This window comes from Leptopilina heterotoma, unplaced genomic scaffold (assembly GCF_015476425.1).
Source record: "Leptopilina heterotoma isolate Lh14 unplaced genomic scaffold, ASM1547642v1 Lhet_17, whole genome shotgun sequence".
Classification (NCBI taxonomy): domain Eukaryota; kingdom Metazoa; phylum Arthropoda; class Insecta; order Hymenoptera; family Figitidae; genus Leptopilina; species Leptopilina heterotoma.
The window spans coordinates 384,857-403,249 of record NW_025110886.1 but is presented as its reverse complement, the minus strand read 5'-3'; positions in this window follow the sequence as shown (position 1 = coordinate 403,249).

The window sequence follows — 18,393 nt, the reverse complement described above, 5'->3', positions numbered from 1 at the left end:
GGAATTTTATAGGAAGCCATCTAATTTTTTATATGAGCCCCTATAAGCTTTTTAAAACACTCTATTGAAAATTTCCTTATGGGTTTCTACAGGAACCCTTATGATGATTTTATGGGAACCCATATAATTTCTCATATGAGTTCCTATAAGCTCCTTAACCATCTATTGAAAATTTCCTTATGGGTATCTACAGGAACCTATATGTGAATTTATATGGGAACCCATTGAATTTCCCATATGGGTTCCTATAAGTTCCTACATCGGATCCTACTCGTTGTTAAGCTCGGTTTTCAGTGGGAGCCCATATGGGTTCCAACTTTTATTTTTGGTAAATTGTAAACCAAATACTATAACCCATATGGGAACCTATATGAGAGGATATATAGGAACACACATAGGATCCTATTTAAAAATATTATAACCAATATGGGTTTTTATTTAAATTATATACTTGAAATACACAAACCCATATAGGTTTCTTATATGGGTTCCTATTAAGAAAATTTAAAACTAATATAGGAACACATACAGGTTACCATTTGCAAGTATAATAAACCTATATGGGAACCTATATGGATTCTCAGTAGGTTCCCAATTTGAATTATATACTTGAAATTTAAAACCTATATACGTTCCTATATGGGTTCCTATTAAGGAAATTTAAAAATAATATAGGAACACATACAGGTTCCCATTTGCAAGTATAATAAACATAAATATGGGTTCCCATTTAAATTATACACCCGATATTTATATTCCCATATAGGTGTCTATATGGGTTCTTATAAACGTTCCAATAAAGAAAACTCAATTTAAACACATATTTTTTTCTTGTATGGGTTCCTACGAAGGAACCCATTTAGTTAAGATTCAAAAATTAATTCAAAAATGTTAGGTTATCTTTACAAAATTTAGAAATAAATAATTAATAATAATTATAATTAGCAATAATTATAATTAATATTAATAATTAATAATAGCCGTAATTAATAATAGTCATAATTAATAACAATTATAATTATAATAATGCAATACATTTTATTCTAAATTTCCAAAAGGCAAAAAATAATTTCTCATAATTAAAAAATAATTAAATATTTAAATGTTTGATAGTAACTTAAATAAGATAATTATTGAAAATAATTATTATAATAATTATTAAATAATATTATAATAATAAATAAATAAAATGTCAATGAAAATTGTGTTCTTCTTAATAAATATTCGTTTACATATTTAATGAAAACGAATAGTTATAATTAAATTAGTTCAAAGGTTGTGGTATATAGACTTGAAGTGAAAAAAAAAATAAAATAAATCTATTTCTCATTCAATCGAAATATATTAAAATAACTTTAATTTAATTTCTAATCCTTGATGTCGCGATTGCGAAAAATGTTCTATTCGCAATTCGTATTATTGATGTGTGGTTGAAACCAGTTTTACAGGTTGGATTTTGTTATCCTTGTAAGTCTCTTCTTGTTCATCTTGCATTTTCTACATGTGGTTGCCCTTGCGACTATCCTGGTTCCTTATCTCTGCATTATTTCTTATATTTTCTAAAGGAATTCTCAGAATAATCATTGGATATTTCATTATATGTTGCAAATATATTTAAAATGGTAAATTATGCTCTGATTTTTAAATTTGCACGAATGGGGAAAATTAATTAATATGGTAGTAGGTTAATGGGAAAATTTATTTAATTACTCGTAATATTTAAAAATATGTTAATTAACTAGTATAATTAATTAGAAAAAGGAATTGGATTCATAATTCATATTGGATTCCCTTTTTTCAATTTTAACAAAACTGACCTCATATCTGTAATCAGCGACCCCAAAAACCCCCTAAGAACAATTTTCAAGTTAATTCGACTAATTTTAAATTTTCCTAGGCGCCATATTGGATCCGAAAAATTGAATTTTTGAAAACGAACCTCATATTCGTAATCAGCGACCCCAAAAACCCCCTAGTAACAATTTTCAAGTCAATTCAATTAATTTATATTTTTTCCAGCCGCCATATTAGATCCGCCATTTTGGATTTTTGAAAACGGACCTTATATTCGTAATCAGTGACCCTAAAAACCCCCTAGGAACAATTTTCAAGCCAATCCGATCAATTTTTTATTTTCCCAGGCGCCATATTGGATTCGCCATTTTGAATTTTTGAATACGAACCTCGTATTCGTAATCAGCGACCCCAAAAACCCCCAAGTAACAATTTTCAAGTCAATTCGACTGATTTTTAATTTCTTCAGCCGCCATATTGGATCCGCCATTTTGAATTTTTGAAAACGGACCACATATTCGTAAACAGCGACCCCAAAAACCCCCGAGTATCAATTTTCAAGCCAATCTAATTAATTTTTAATTTTTTTTATCTGCCATATTGGATCCGCCATTTTGAATTTCGAAAAAATGACACCGTATTCGTAATTAGCGACCCTGAATACTATGAAAACCGTTGCATTTTTCTTTTTTAGCCAACTCAGTTTAGCGTGAGTCTAAAAGGGTTAATGACCTTTCGAATCATGAAGCTTCAACTGACATCCACCTAATTTTGGGATCATCATCATTTACTCAATTTTTCATTATTTTATTTTAGTTTTAAAGAAAAAATATTTTGGTTTAAAATTTTAATTTCCAAAATTAGATGACAGCTGATAACTGGTGGGCAACATTTTGGACTTATGGGTAAAACGTTTAGGATCGAAAAAAATTAAGGTAATGATTGTCTCGGGGGTTTTTTTTGGGGTCGCTGATTACGAATCTGACGTTGGTTTTTCAAAATTCAAAATGGCGGATCCAAAATGGCGGACGACTTTTTGAAAAAATTAATTATTTGACTTGAAAATCGTTACTCAGGGGTTTTTTGGGTCGCTGTTTACGAATCCGATGTCAGTTTTTCAAAATTCAAAATGGCGGATCCAAAATGGCGGACGACTTTTTGAAAAAATTAATTATTTGGCTTGAAAATCGTTACTCAGGGGTTTTTTGGGTCGCTGTTTACGAATCCGATGTCAGTTTTTTAAAATTCAAAATGGCGGATCCAATATGTCGGACAAAAATTTGAAAATCCCTTGAATTTATTTGAAACTTGTTACTTGGGGGTTTTTGTGGTCGCTGATTACGAATCTAGCATCAGTTTTTCAAAATTTAAAATGGAGGATCCAATATAGGGGACAAAAGTTAAAAGTTGTTCAGATTTGCTTGAAACTCATTTCAATTTAATTAAATTTAATTAATTTCTAAAATCTGATGCCAAATTCGTAATCAGCGACCACAAAAACCCCCGAGTAACAAGTTTCAAATAAATTAAAGTGATTTTAAAATTTTGTCCGCCATATTGGATCCACCATTTTCAATTTTGAAAAACTAACATCAGATTTGTAATCGGCGACCCCAAAAACCTTTAAATAACGATTTTCAAGGGAATTAGTTCATAATTGAAGATTCTTTTTACCCTTATTTTTGACCCTCATTTAACCTTCAATCATCAAAATTATCATTTTTCTTTGGTGGAAAATGCATTTCAAGCATTTAAATAAAAATCTCAAGGGGTTCGAAAACAGGCCTTATTAACCCTCCTCCTTTAGAGTTTCGTCTTGTATTTCATTTTGAAAGAGACTATCAAGTGAATACTAAATCAAAAGGGATGAGTTGGAACTAAATCAGATTTCAATATCCTCTTTTAATTCCTTGAGATTTTTTTTTAAATTCAACATAATTCTTCTCTTCTCTTAACAAATACAAATGTAAAAATAAGAATATTACATTTTCAAGTGAATAATCCTGTCGTTAATGCTTTTATTCTCACGATTCTTTGAGTTATATTTAAATGGATCCCCTTAACAAGATGTATTAAAAATGAGCAACGGTAAATAAGCAAAGTAAACATGATCCTTGAAAGCGAAAACAGCCAAAATATTTCTAAGAAAAGCAGCTTCTACTTTAACATATTTGCATTAATTGCAACTTCCTGACAACGCATAATTAAAATACTTCTTTTAAGCTTTAGCAAAAAAAAAATACTATCTAGAGTACGGAATACATTACCTGAATTGTGTGCAAAGAAGCTCTTTTATATTTTTAATTAAGAACATTAACTATTAGGCATTTTCCTCATGGAATTAGATTAAAGCTTCAAAATATTAAGTTATAATTGTTACGTCAAGGCAAGAAATCTTTTTAAATATACCTAATGTTCCTCGTTTGAAATTAGTTTCAGAGACTTGTTTCAGAATCTCATTTGGGATGAAGAGAAATCAATAAGCCTAGGAAATGTTGTGAGAGAATAATCGGTGTATTTTACAAAATGTTTTACCGAAGTTGGTTTCAAAAATAATACAACCACGTCCCAATGATAATTATTAACGTAATTAAATTAAATCCAAAAAAGTAAAGTACAACCTTTCGAAATATCTAAAATCGAATGCCAATAAGATAGATTTACCATTTGCCTGACGCGACGCGTTCGTTGGTATTGCAGACATTTCCCCTCAAATTGTAACTATCTTCCCTGGAGATTATTCCAAGTATCCTAAAGATGGCGTTAGAATGAAAAAAAAAGTTAAATCTGTAGATAAAAATTTGTAAACATGATGCAAAACTAACAGAAAAAAAAAGACAAAACAAAATGAGTAAGTGTAGAAATGATATTTAACGAGAAACACGTCGAAATAAACGCTCGAGTGGCTACACTGTAAAAAATTTTTGGGGAAAATTCCCCAAAATCTTGGTGACGCAATTTTAACCAAAAAAGGTAAATTTCCACCAAGAAAACTTGGGGAATTTTCCCTTTAAAATCTTGTGGAATTTTCCCTTTAAAACCTTGGGGAATTTTCCCTTTATAATCTTGGGGAATTTTCCCCAAAAAACTTTAGGAATTTTCCCTTTGAAATCTTGGGGAATTTTCCCCAAGAAACTCGAGGAAATTTCCCTTTAAAATCTTGTGGAATTTTCCCTTTGCATCCTTGGGAATTGTTCCCTTTGAAATCTTGGGGAATCTTCCCTTTGCAACCTTGGAAAATTTTTCTTGTAAATTCTTAGAAAATTTCTCTTTTAAATTACTTATTATGGAATTTTTCTCTTCGAACGTTGGGATATTTTTACTGTAAAATAGTACAGAATTTTTCAGTAAATTTTATCCTTTCATATTTGGGAAGATTGGTTTGTAAGGTTGAATAAATCTTGAACAAATTTTTTAAATACTGTTTATTATATTAGGTACTGTCAGTGAACGATAAGTACTTCAATTAAAAGTACTACATCTGAACTTTACAACATTAATAATTAATTTTTTGCTTTCGGATCGCAAATAGTCTTTGTGTAATGCGAAAGTTCTCCGTTTATATTGCCTTTAGGGGGTTGATTGTCCAACAACATACTGTAAAAATAAATTATTATTTACCTTTTACAATTGAAAAAAAATACATAAAAATTAAATTGAACAATAATATATTTACCAAAAACTATGAATATATAGTAGTAATAGGGTTATGACTTTTCTAATTCAATATTATATTTCATATTTTTATTTATATATTTTTAAAATAAATTAAAAAATTTTTATTTTGATTAAAATATAAAAAATACCTAAACTACGTTATCTAACTAAAATATTAAAAATTAATTGAATTCTATAAGTCAATTGTTAAATTAACATTATATGGCAAAATATGAATAACTAACTAAATTTTTTGATAAAACCAAAAATAGTTTAAAAAAACTTTACAATACAATATGTTACACTTACAATATAATTATAATATATCTTTAAATATTATTTACCTTTTTAATAATTTTTAAATAATCCTTAAATATCGTTCTAGAATATTATTAAATATTGTCGAATTGTCCACTTCACTATTATACATATAACCATCACTATATATTTAATAACTTTGAATATTTTTTTCACTCAAGGTTTTACTCTTACGAAGGCTGAAAAGCAACTAACATGTAAAATCATCTTGAAAGACTTTTCGAAGAAGACTTCTTGAGAATTTCTCAAACATTCTAGCTAAATAAATTTATAAGAAAAAAACGGGTCCTGCGAGAAACTCATAAAATACGTCCCCTTGCAACGAGAAACCCTTAGGTATTGTTGGTCATCCAAAGACAAACCAGATGTGCCAAATCTTTCAAAATCAGAAAATGCTTCAAAACATTTTATACTTTTGACTAAGAGCAAAAAAATTTTAAGGCCCCCCATAGTATATATCTTTTAATAAACCTAACTATTTATGGCAATGCTTTTTATAAGTGAAAAATAGTTTATAATTGTTTGTTAAACATGCTTTATTAAAAAATTTTTTACCAAAGTATTAATTGTATTTTTAAGATAAAATTTTTACTATAAGTAGAACAAAAATTTATGTAGTTCATAGTGAAAGTATTTTTTATTATATAATTATTAAATTATTAAAATTATAATAATTGTAAAGTTTAATTAATTTCATTTCTTCTAAATGCTTTTTCTAGTAAAAATTGTTATTTAAATTATAAATTAGACAAAGCTCATTTGTTTAAAACATTAATTTAATGAAGTATTATAAAAAAACATTTCACTGTAATATAAATATTAATTTTTTAGCCCCTAAATCATACATTTTGTAAAAATGTTAATAATTTTGTACATGCAATTTAGTAAAAATTAACCCATTTTATAAAATTTAAAAAAGTTTTTTCAACTTTGTGGAAATTTTTATTAAATTTGGGAAAATTCCACAAAGCTTTCATAAAATGACATTTTCTTACTAATATGTGGAAAATTCCCTAAAATTATATACAAATTTCCCTATAATATTGTTGAAATTTTCACTATTATGTGGAAAATTGCACAAAATTGTAGTGAAAAATTTTTTCCCCTTCGCTTTGTAGAAAATTCCCTAATATTTTATCACTTTTCCCCAAGTTTGTTCAAAATTTCACTAATTTGTGGAAAATTCCCCAAAATCGTAGTGAAAATACTTTTCCCCGTGAATTTGTGGAACATTCCACAAGGAACCTCAGGGAAAAATCCCCAAATTTTTTACAGTGTAGGGATTTGCAGAATGCTTTTCGACACAAATTAAATGCACACAGAGCGTTTCTGTCTTTAGCGGCGGATAAAAGCGAGTCAGTGGCGCGTGGAGAATTCATTATGTAAAATAATGCGCGTCCGTTGGAAAAATAAATATGTATCTCGTCTCGCTGATACCTCTGTCGGTGTGCAAGAACTCATAAATAATTTATACTCGCGAAAACTAGTGTCTCTTCTTTATTTAAACACACCTCTCTCTCTCTCTCCCTCAAAACTGTCCAGCTCACTCCATCATCCCTATATCTCTTCAAAATTTGCTTTCATTAACAACCCTCCATTTTTGATATAATTTATACGGATTTCTTTTTTTAAATACAAGTCAGAAAAGGTTTTTATAATTTTTAAAAATTTTATCCCTAAGTCCCTAGGTCTTTAGTAAAAAGAAAATTATTAATGAAATAGTTTTAGGTCATCTAAAGAATCATCTTCATGATACTAATTACTATCATCAAATAATTAGATTTTTGAATGTATTTTTCTAAAATTTCTATATCTTTAGAAGTGTTGGTATTAGAGCGTAAAATGGGAACGACTGAAAAGCCGCAAATACATGCTCGGTAGATTCGAATAGTGGTTTTGATACTGGTTCTGTGAATCACCATATGATCCCACCACCAATAACTGCTTCCAGACCAATTCTCACTTGAATCGATTTTTTTAAAAATATAAATGTTCTCCTATAACGTTCAATACGTGCTTGACCAGAGAGCTATGGGGAGAAATATAATAATAATCATACGAAATAATTTCTCTCTATTGAAAATAATTAGTGAACAATTTTAAAATTTGTAGATTATTTTTTTTCTGTTCTCTTTATATAACAAAAAAAAAATTCCGCAAGAGGTCAACGTTTTTAAATGAGGAGCTTTATTTAGTTGAGCAGATTTTATTCGTTTACCTATGAAAAGTGGTGAGAGAGAAATGCAACAATAGCTTTTGCAAATGAGGGAAACTTTGATAACGAGCTGTGCGAACGTTGGATGTCCGTCTAACTTTAATACCATACGAGATTTATAGACTCGTCGAAAAATTTATTCCGCTTTAAATAAAAAAAAAAAAAACTCGGACTAAGTTTTTGGTGACACTTTTTAAATACACACTAAAGAGTGTGTAAATTCCAAACAAAAATTGAATGGAGTGAATCTTAATTTATATTAGAAAATCAAATCGGAAAGGAATTAATCGATTACTTCTAAAGATGAAACTGAAATTTTGTTTCATTTCGCTGGTAATATAACCGAGAGTATTCGGTGACATGTTAAGATTTTGTGACGTATGGATTTAATAAATGTCAACTTTCTGCTTAACGTCAGGCAAAATCTGATGCTTTTAACATAAACAAAAATTTAGAGAGATTCTTTTTTTAGAGGAAATTCTGCCTGAACAACTTGGCGAGCAGAAATACCAACGACGAGACATGACTGGTACAATACTGGTTCTGACTTGCCTTCTATTGGGACCTGACTTGTCTGATACATTAGTTAAAAATTAAATCAATAACAATAATCTGACATTGAAAACAATAAAAGTGTGTGGTACTTCCTGGCAAATATGATCACCTGTATTTTGAGACTTATGTTGGGTCCCCACTTGTCAGATACAAAAATTTTATTGCATTGACTGAAAGGTTATAAAAATGGGTGGTATCACGTAGTTCCGTTTGCAAATGGAACCTATAAAAGGTGCCACCCTTGTCGAATTAGTCAGTCCAGGAAACGACTTCAACTTAACTAGTCTTCAAGTCACTACCGAATCAACTTCGCGTCAGTCCAGTAACCGCGACCAAGTTAACTAGTTGTGTATTGTCTCTGGCTTACATTGGTTTAGACTTACTCATCAAAACAACTAAAAGGTGTTACCTCGACAATCAACGTCAAATAAATAATTCGGTCACTCCTAGGATGAAGGTTGTTTCATCTACTTTACATCAACAACTGGACCCCGTACCTTTCACTTTGGCTGACCCGAAAACAATTTGAGGGAAATCTACTGCATTCTCTGATTCCGCTAGACAAAGGCATTTCCTCGACCCCCCACTAAATGAGGTAACAAATACTTTTGAGTTTTGTCCCCATTTTAAATTCTCCATTAATTCCACAAATTTCTAATCTTTAGTGTTTCTGAAGACATCTGGATCTACTTTTCGTCCGTCATTAATTTTTCCAAGCAGAAAAATTAATTCCTGTTGATGGCACATTCAGGTGCTTCCATTTTGAAGGAAGAGGAAGTTTACCGTAAAGGGAACAAAACGTCGAGTAATTTTGAATCCGTTATTAATTATTCTAAGGGGACCCTAACAGAATCGGAATATTCCGAACATCCTACGAACGTTCTGGATCCTGGACCCTTGCTCTCTTTCTGAGAGGTAACATTAAAAATCATTTTGCAGAAAGGAAAATATAGTATTAATATAGCAACATCAAGTTCTATTAGTTAATAATGTTCTTTATAAACGATTGGTTGAATTAATCAAATTCTGATCATCAAGTCAAGTGTTTTATTCATCACAGTCTTGTTCCAATATTGATAATTAACTCGAGGAATTTTAGAAAAATGTTATAAGCTCTCTGTTTGAATAATTTAATAAATCAATTATTTAGGCCCGGCTGATAATTTTAATTTACACGATAATTAGTAAATTAACTGAGCGAGTTATTGAACACCAGATTGTGGAATTTATATATCGAAACACGAAGTTGCGAATGGTTGGGACCCTAACAGCATCCGGATATTTAACTTTGGATATTTTGGACTCCTGTCTCGATGTGTATTTTTCAATTTTCGTCGTCAACATTAAGGAACCCTTTTTTTCCTATTTAACTACTCGGATTCGATTAATATTATTTTTCGTACTGACATAATTTATTGTTATAAAAAGTCTAAAAAAACAAATTAAGAAGAAAAATCCATTATCAGAAGTGAATGATCAGCTGTAGTATCACTGGCTCCTGAGGTTATTAAAAGCGCTGTCAGGCTGTGAATTTGCACGCGGTATTCAACGATTTACGGCCGGTTAGCCACCTAATTGAGAAAACCCAGGGAGTTTCCGGTTTTGTCGAGGGAAAACACTAGCTTTTCACCCACACTGTGGTGCATAGTCTCGCTCCTAACAACGAAAGATTAATTGCTTTAATTTCCGAGACATGATTAATCACAATTAACAGCTCGGCTACGGGAAACGTCTAGCTTCGGCAAAGGATTAAAAAAAAAGAAAAAAAGAAACCCCTACAGGAAAGTCAAAGAAAATTTCATACAGCGTTGGGTATAGTTCTATTCAATTGAGATAGCCTTGATAATTTTTGAAAAAGAAATAAGAGAAACAGACTGGTGCACAATATATATTTATAAATATGCCGAGTACAGCTTTCGAAACAATGTTTTTCGCAAATTAAGAGATTGCAATAATAACCTTAATGTTCCTTGGAGTATCCGACGCAAATGAAATGAAGCGGCCCTGAGGGCGAAATTACTTTGCCACTTTCCGTGGTTATTTATCGTCTCCTTATTACCACCGAGCAACTTTTCAACCCGATTCCTTTCTCATTCCAACACAACGTTTCCTTTAACGATGTCGTGCTACTCTCATTTTCTTCTTTAACTAATTTCTATGACTCGATTTCCCCTACAAAAACTCTTCATATAAATTATTATCATATAGATCGTCCCTTGGAAATAAAATTTTTTCCCTCTTCTCTCAAATTAAATTAAATTAAAATTTTACAAACTTTAGATCTAATTTTAGTATTTTCGGTTTTTATTCCACAATTGTTTTATAAGTTTTTGACATGTCTGTCCAGATTTTATTATTATTTTCATTTATAAACTTTGATTCGTTTTTTTTCAAATTCAAGTCAGTTCACCTGTCGCTGACGTCTCTTATATTTTTTAGCAGAATAAAAATTATAATTTTTTAAAAAGTCTGCTCTTTTGGAAAATAAAAAGAATTTTGTAGTCCAAGCTTTTTAAAGAACGTCTAGACTAAATTGTAACATTTTAAAAATTGATAAAGAAAGAAAAATTGACTTCGTAACTTGATGTGGAATATTTAATTTTTTAAATTCAATACAATAGTTATATTTATAAACTTTTTTAAATCAAATTTTTATAATTTCAAAAATTTACTCTTTCTCTACAATAAAAATACTGGTAGAGAAAATTTCTTCAACAATTCCAATCTTAATTGACTGGAAAAATTTATTGACGTCGAGTCATGAATGTACATTTAGATAGCCATCACAAAAACTGTAGTGATTCTCAGTGGGTCACCCATCCAAGTACTAACCGCACTCAAAGTGGCTTAACCTCCGTGATCGCAAGGAACGGGATTCCACCAACCGAGCTATACCATCGGTTAATTTTTCGTTACTACAACAGGTTATAACAAAAATAAAAAAAAACGTCCAAATATTGAGCAAAGTAAAAAAACCTTGACAAGATGTAAGAAAAAGGATAAATTTTACCAGAAGAAACAAGTAAATGGACGAATACCAACAGAAGAATATAGTGAGGCTGAATTTCAAGTTGTGTCGGCTTCGAAAGTGTGGTGGAAGTGCGCTTAAGAAGTACCCAAGGGTATATAGGGATCCAGTGCACCGCATCGAACAAAAGGTTGATGCAATACTGAAAAGGAGTGGGAGTGCAGCAAAAAAGCAGGAACTATTGCAAATAAATAACTGTGCTGAGTAGCACTAGGGGTTGAGGTTAAAACTCTTAAAGGGGGAGGCGAGAGAGGGAGGGATCGAATGAAGCGAGAATTCGATGAAAGAGAGACTCCAAAAAAAAGTGGAAGCGTAGGGGTGGTGCTTCCTATCGAACTTTATATAGGGTTCCCCGTTTCAGGAGAAATATACTGGAACTAGAAATGAACCGATTGGGCACTACCCCCTCGATATATATCGAGTGGTGGGTAGGTAGCCTCAGGCACAAGAAAGGTCGCGAGGGAATGAGCCGTTTTCCGAAAGCGTGAACCTCGCCACACGAAAATGACTTGCCAGGTCAAGTGCTTTTGTAGGCGAAAATCAACCCAGTCACAATGTTGTGCTTATTTTCAAAAGAAGCCCTATTCAATATATATAGTGAATTCGTTTTCAGGAGCGTGATTTTAAATTGGTTACTTCTGAAAATAAATCACAACTGTAAAAATAAACTTGTCTGGAACTTTGTTTATTTTTATAAAAGGGGACCATTTAATATATTAGGTTTATCAAGAATACTCGAGATAAATTTCCAATTCTAACAAAGTTATAAAATATTAGTTTACTGCACGCTCTAAAACCTTTAAGTATTTATTAATTTTATAATATACTAAAATTTTACATACTGAATATGTAAAATATTTCTCTATCCAAAGCCAAAGTTATTTCAAAAGATATTTATTGGTATAAAATTTTTATTTTCGGTTATTCATATTCTATTTTCCTGATATACTGAAATATACTATCGATAAAAAATAAATATTTAAATTTCTCCTTACAAATTAATTTGTTTATAAAATTTTAAAAGAGTTGATGGACAAAAGTCGATAAACGATGAAACTTTTAGATGAAACAATTAATGTTTTCTCTCTCCATTCACTGAGGATTTAAATAAATCGTCAATTACTAAAAATAATCTTTATGAAAACCTGTCCCTTAAGATCAGAACCTTCCGCTCTGTGAATAAATCAGATATGGATGCCGGACAATTTGAATATATGTTTGGTTTCATTCTGAGGCATAACATTTTAATTGGAAAAAAATACTTATCAAAATTCGTCGTGGGAATTAGGATGGGAAACCGGTGCACCACGTTGATGGCCAGATGATAACGAGATAGTATGGGAATTCCTATCAGTATCCTTGATGAGAATTAGTAATCCTAATGTTACGTATGACTTCGTAACCTTTATATTTGAATACAAACAACTAATTTTATTTGAATTATATAAAATCCATTTAATCATTTTTTTAACCTAAAAACACATTCAACATTATTACACAAAAACACATATTAATTGGCAATACTCATAATTTCCAACATTAAGCAAATTCTTAACAACCTACTTTTAATCGGGTATTTAGCACAAAGAATTAAGCAAAGTACAATTTATTCTTCATTTTAATATTGCAAGGTAAGGTTTCCTTCAGTTAATTTCAATTATTGCACAATAACGAAGTGGTTCAATTTTATTAATTTTGCAAGTACAAAATTCTGCAAGCTGTCAGAATAACCTGCATTGAAGATTTCCCCACCTAATTGTCAATCAATAAAAAGAATTGACAAGGAGAAATCTGGGCAGTTGCCCGCGTAAACTTGGCGTAACTAAGTTGGTCAGTTTAATTCAGGCAAAGTGACCTGAACGATGATATATTTTAGTCATATAGACTTGAGAATTTTGTCATTTTGTGAATCAAAGGGTGTAGTCCCTATTTATTGTGCAAAAGAAAATAAATATTGAATAGAGATTATATTCATTTCAACGAATACCAAGATTGAAAACAAACGAAAATTGAAGGACAATTGCTGCGATTTTAAAATAAAGAAAAGAAAAAACAAACGATTAAAAGTGAGTAGAGAATTTCACATTGCACCTACACATACAAAACAATTTCAAAGCATACATGAATTTTCATATGTTGATTTTATAAGATTTTTCTGAAAACGAATATCTATTTTTCTCTTCCTTGAAATTTATATTTTTTAATAGAACATATATATATATATTGTAATTTGAAAAATTAAATGTCAATAAAATATATGTATATTTTATAATTAAATAAATATTAACTTAATACCAATTTCTATTTTTATTAATTGTAACCATACAATTGAAATAAATAATTGTAAGAGAGGAAAAGTCCCCTACCTTTCAAATATTTTTGCCGAAGAGCATTGTTAGTTATCTTGATTGTATTTAAACCAAAAGTAAGATAATTTCTTTATTTTATTTTTTTACTTAAATTCAATTCGTAACACCTAAAGACAAAAACCAGTACCCCATTTGGTAACCAAAACAGTACCCCATTTGGTACCCCAAACAGTACCCCAATTAGTACTCCATGTGCGCAGTCCAAAAACGGGAAATTTTACCTCTACCCCTAGCCTTTGTAAATGAGGATTAACTCCGAGAACTCATGTTGCACATTTGTTTTAAAAAAATTAATAAAATAACAATAATTACTTTTATTTTATGTTTCTTTAACGTTTTCCTCTTCGAATCGCAACAACCAATCAAGGGTTTATCCTTGATTGTTTAAAATGCGAGATTCGTGTTTTCCCCGTTTAATTTACTAAAAATTTAGAATTTAGAAAAGAGTAACTAGAAAATGGTTGCGGGATGGGATGTTTTTAATTAATAAGCATTTAATTCCCTTATAAGTTTAAATTTATTTTCTCTTTTCTTTTCAAAATTTAAGCGTAAACATTACAATAATTTTCGCTTACCGCTAAACTTATCCTACCACCTCCACTTTGTAGAGATAGGCCTTGTTTAATTGTTTTGTCTTGATCACCTCGATTGTAGTTTTCAATAATTCTTCGCTTGATCCCTTGAGATGTCGATTATTTTAAACACAATTCTTACGCCCGTGATTTTACTCGTGTTAATTCTACGTTTGTGTTGATTCTTTTTCACCACTATCGATTAACCTAGCTGTTAAAATTTGCCTTATAGTGTATGAAACTAAATTAAGGGACAGCTAAGAACGCGTCTTTTTATTATGAATGACCGATTAATACTGCCCTGAATGAACTGCGATGTCAATTTTTATACCAGAAACTATATTTCTGTTGGGAGGGAAATTCTGCAACTATGACATTCCTCAGGGATCGTTGTCCCGTGTTAAAATAATTTATTATTTCTATATTTCGAAGGAGTACCCCTTTGGATCGCTTTTACTGACTTTGTTTTCTTTTGAATTATGCAAATCGATAGTATATTAATCCATGTTTGACAAAGACAAACAAAATGACTTGTAATAATTGTTGCTTCATTATTTGGCAATCATTATTAATCTTTTTATATTTGTGACCCTAGGGTTGATAACCTTAAAGCAATAAGTTATTGAACTTATTCTGTTAGGATTCCCAATCAGCAAAAATTCTAAACTTATTTTATTATTAGCGTCAAAAATAAAAGCCATTTTCTAAAATTCAGTATGATGTTCCTTTGCACCAGTGTAGCTTGCAATACATAAGTAAATATCCTTTTATTAAGGGTATATATCTTTTGTATGATGGAGGAGTATACGCTCAGGTACGAAGAGAACGAGTCTAAAGGGTATTCACTGGATGAAATATACATAATCTTTTAAGAGAAATTTTTGATCAAGTTATATTTCTATTTATCAAATATAAATTTAACTATATACATCAAGAAGTCTCACCTGGCATTTTTTGAATTATTTTCAAAATAAGAATTATAATTCAATAAATCTTATTTATTTACTACTTACCTTGTCCTAATGTCATCCTTTCGATGAAATTAAATCAAGCGCTAGTTTAGATAATGTTGTATGTTCTGATCAGATTAACAAATTATTTCCTAATCCAATAAATAAAGATTGAAAACTTTAGGACACAACCCTGCAGTCATAATGAAATACGCAAAATATTTTCCAAAACTAATATTTAGATGGAATTTTATACTTTTGTCTTTAGTACAGTTTATTAGTTTTCCAATTAATCAGGAATAGAGAAATTGACAAATTTCAGTGTCAACGTGAATGTTGACATTCTTCGAACTGCATACCCTACAGCGTTATATGGATAAACAAGCTCCGGGGAATGAGAGAAACTGTTAGCTTCCATTTTTGTCAATCATGACTTTACCGATAAACGTTCAGCTCCCCGCAGTGTTTCAAATTCTTATTAAACATTTAATATCGATGTAAACAAGAGTTGATTGGAAAAATATTGTTTGACGATTTCAGCTTTAACAAATATTGGAAGTAATGTAAATAAAAATTAAATTATCAAGGAAAATTTGACTTAAATCTGTTTTTTGAATATACTCTGTTCTACATATAAAGTCTTAAAAACCATCGTTTTTGACACATCTCTCTTTTCTGACCCACAACGTATCGCCTGCTGCTTCATAGAGGCGCTAAACGTTTTATCGCGTCGCCAGTACGATTATCGACTTATCGCTCGACATTTCGAATTATCTCTGAGGGCTGATATAGTCAAGTTACGGGAATTCCTCTCTCATATAATATTACGACGATCGGGATGAAAATTGAAAATGTCAAAAATCTTCTTTTTAATATTTTACTGCAATATTATTAATTGTGTCAAGTTGTCAATGAATGGAATAAAATTTACAGTTTTCCTTAGTTTCCATTGGTTTCGTTATAAATATTATAGTCATGATTATAAAAATAGTCTTTGCTGACAAAAATTGTGGACATTGTAGATAAAAAAAATCAGGAGAAGATGTATGGTCGTTAGGTGCAATAATATCGCGAAAATAAATTTTAATCTAATAGCAAAAATGTACTCGAATAGAAACACGATATACTGATATAATTCGGTCAAATGGAAGTTCGGATAAATAGAAAATCGATTACACAGATTTCTGTCAAATGGAAATTTTATCAAATATCCGAGTAACAGCATTTAAACGAATCCTATCGATTCTATAATCGTTCCCTATTTTAAAACCATAATTTAATTTTTTGAATTGAGTATTTCACACTTTTTTGTGGAATATGTCTATGATGATTGTAAGAAAACTCATTTCTCTCTTGAGAAATAGAAAATGAATTTTCGAACTAGATTAACGTTCATAGTGACAAAACCGCAAAATGAATTCGCTGTTAAATCGCGTCTCTATGCCATTGTTTTAATTTCAATTCAAATATTTTTCAAGTGATTTCATTCGTGGTCATTTATTGGCGACTACGAACTGAAATTTATCGGTCTGCACATAGTCTATACTACACAGGTGATATTTTTCGTCCTTTTATTTTCACCACAAGCCCTCCCCAACTTTTTCCCACTCTCATCCACTTCCGCTCTTTATTTTCTATACGCGTACTATCGTTTTTTAACGAGCCGCCCCCTTACAGTTCTCCACCTCTCTTATTCCAATGCCCCATGACGCGCCATTTATGCACTGCTACGCTTTTGCCTAGTCTATGTGCCAAAATTGTCGACATCGATCGAAACTTTGACATTGTTCTCTGATTGCGTTAAAACCTAGTTAAACGCACATTGTTCATACTGTTTCAGAAATAGTTTTTTTAAAAAACTAGATTACATTTTTGGGAAACAAATATTTATTTATAAAAAAGAGAAGAAGAGGGAAAATTTTTTAAAAAGAGAATTGAGTCGCTAACAAAATACAGTAGATTAAATGTTAATCCCTTTTTATTCTTCTTGAAAGTTTTCTCGACACTATATAGAAAGTCTTCATAGTATACACAACAGCTGACGCTATCAACTCGAGTGTGCCAACTTCGCGTTCTAAGCACTGCTTGAATGCAGGCTCTTCTATCCATCTGTCTGCACTTGTTAAGAATTGTATATACGAACTTGAATCTCCACACCTGAAAAATACTAACTTATACGAATTTTGTGTGAAAAGAAGTAAATTCGATTGTACTTGTCAGAATTTCGACTAATTCTAGATGATATAAATTCTTTTGTTCTGGTCGACCCAGAAAAAAACCATCATCTTTGGTTAGACCTTTCTTTTCCTATGGAACCACCGTCTGGCTTTAAACTTCGTGGGACAAAGACCCTGGGATTTTGATTATCTCTTTTGGTCCTAGCAACAGTCGTTGAACTGGTGGAAAATTTCCCGTTTCCGGCCTGCTCACATAGGTACTGAATCTAAATTCTTTGGTTCCATTCTTGTTGTTTGTAAGTTTTGGTCTTTGGATTACTAATTCTCATCAAGGATACTGATAGGAATTCCCAAACTTTTTCGTTGTCATCTGGTCATCAACGCGGTGCATCGGTTTCTTATCCTAATCCCGAAGGATTACCACAAACAATACGAACCCTTGAACAATAGCCTTTGTTAATGAGGATTAACTCCGAGAACCCAGGTAATATTTTCTTTCTTCCTTCGTCACATGGAAGACTATAGATAAAAGTATTGAAACCTAAGCGTTTCAGACCTGCAAAGGATTACCACAAATAATACGAACCCTTGAATTTTGTTCATGAGGATGAACTCCGAGAACCCAGGTAATATTTTCTTTCTCCCTTCATCGAATGGAAGACTATAGATAAAAGTATGAAACTTGAAGCATTACTCAGACCCTACGAAGGATTACCCCAAACAAACCCTTGAAGCCTTGTGATTGTTGGAATCCTATA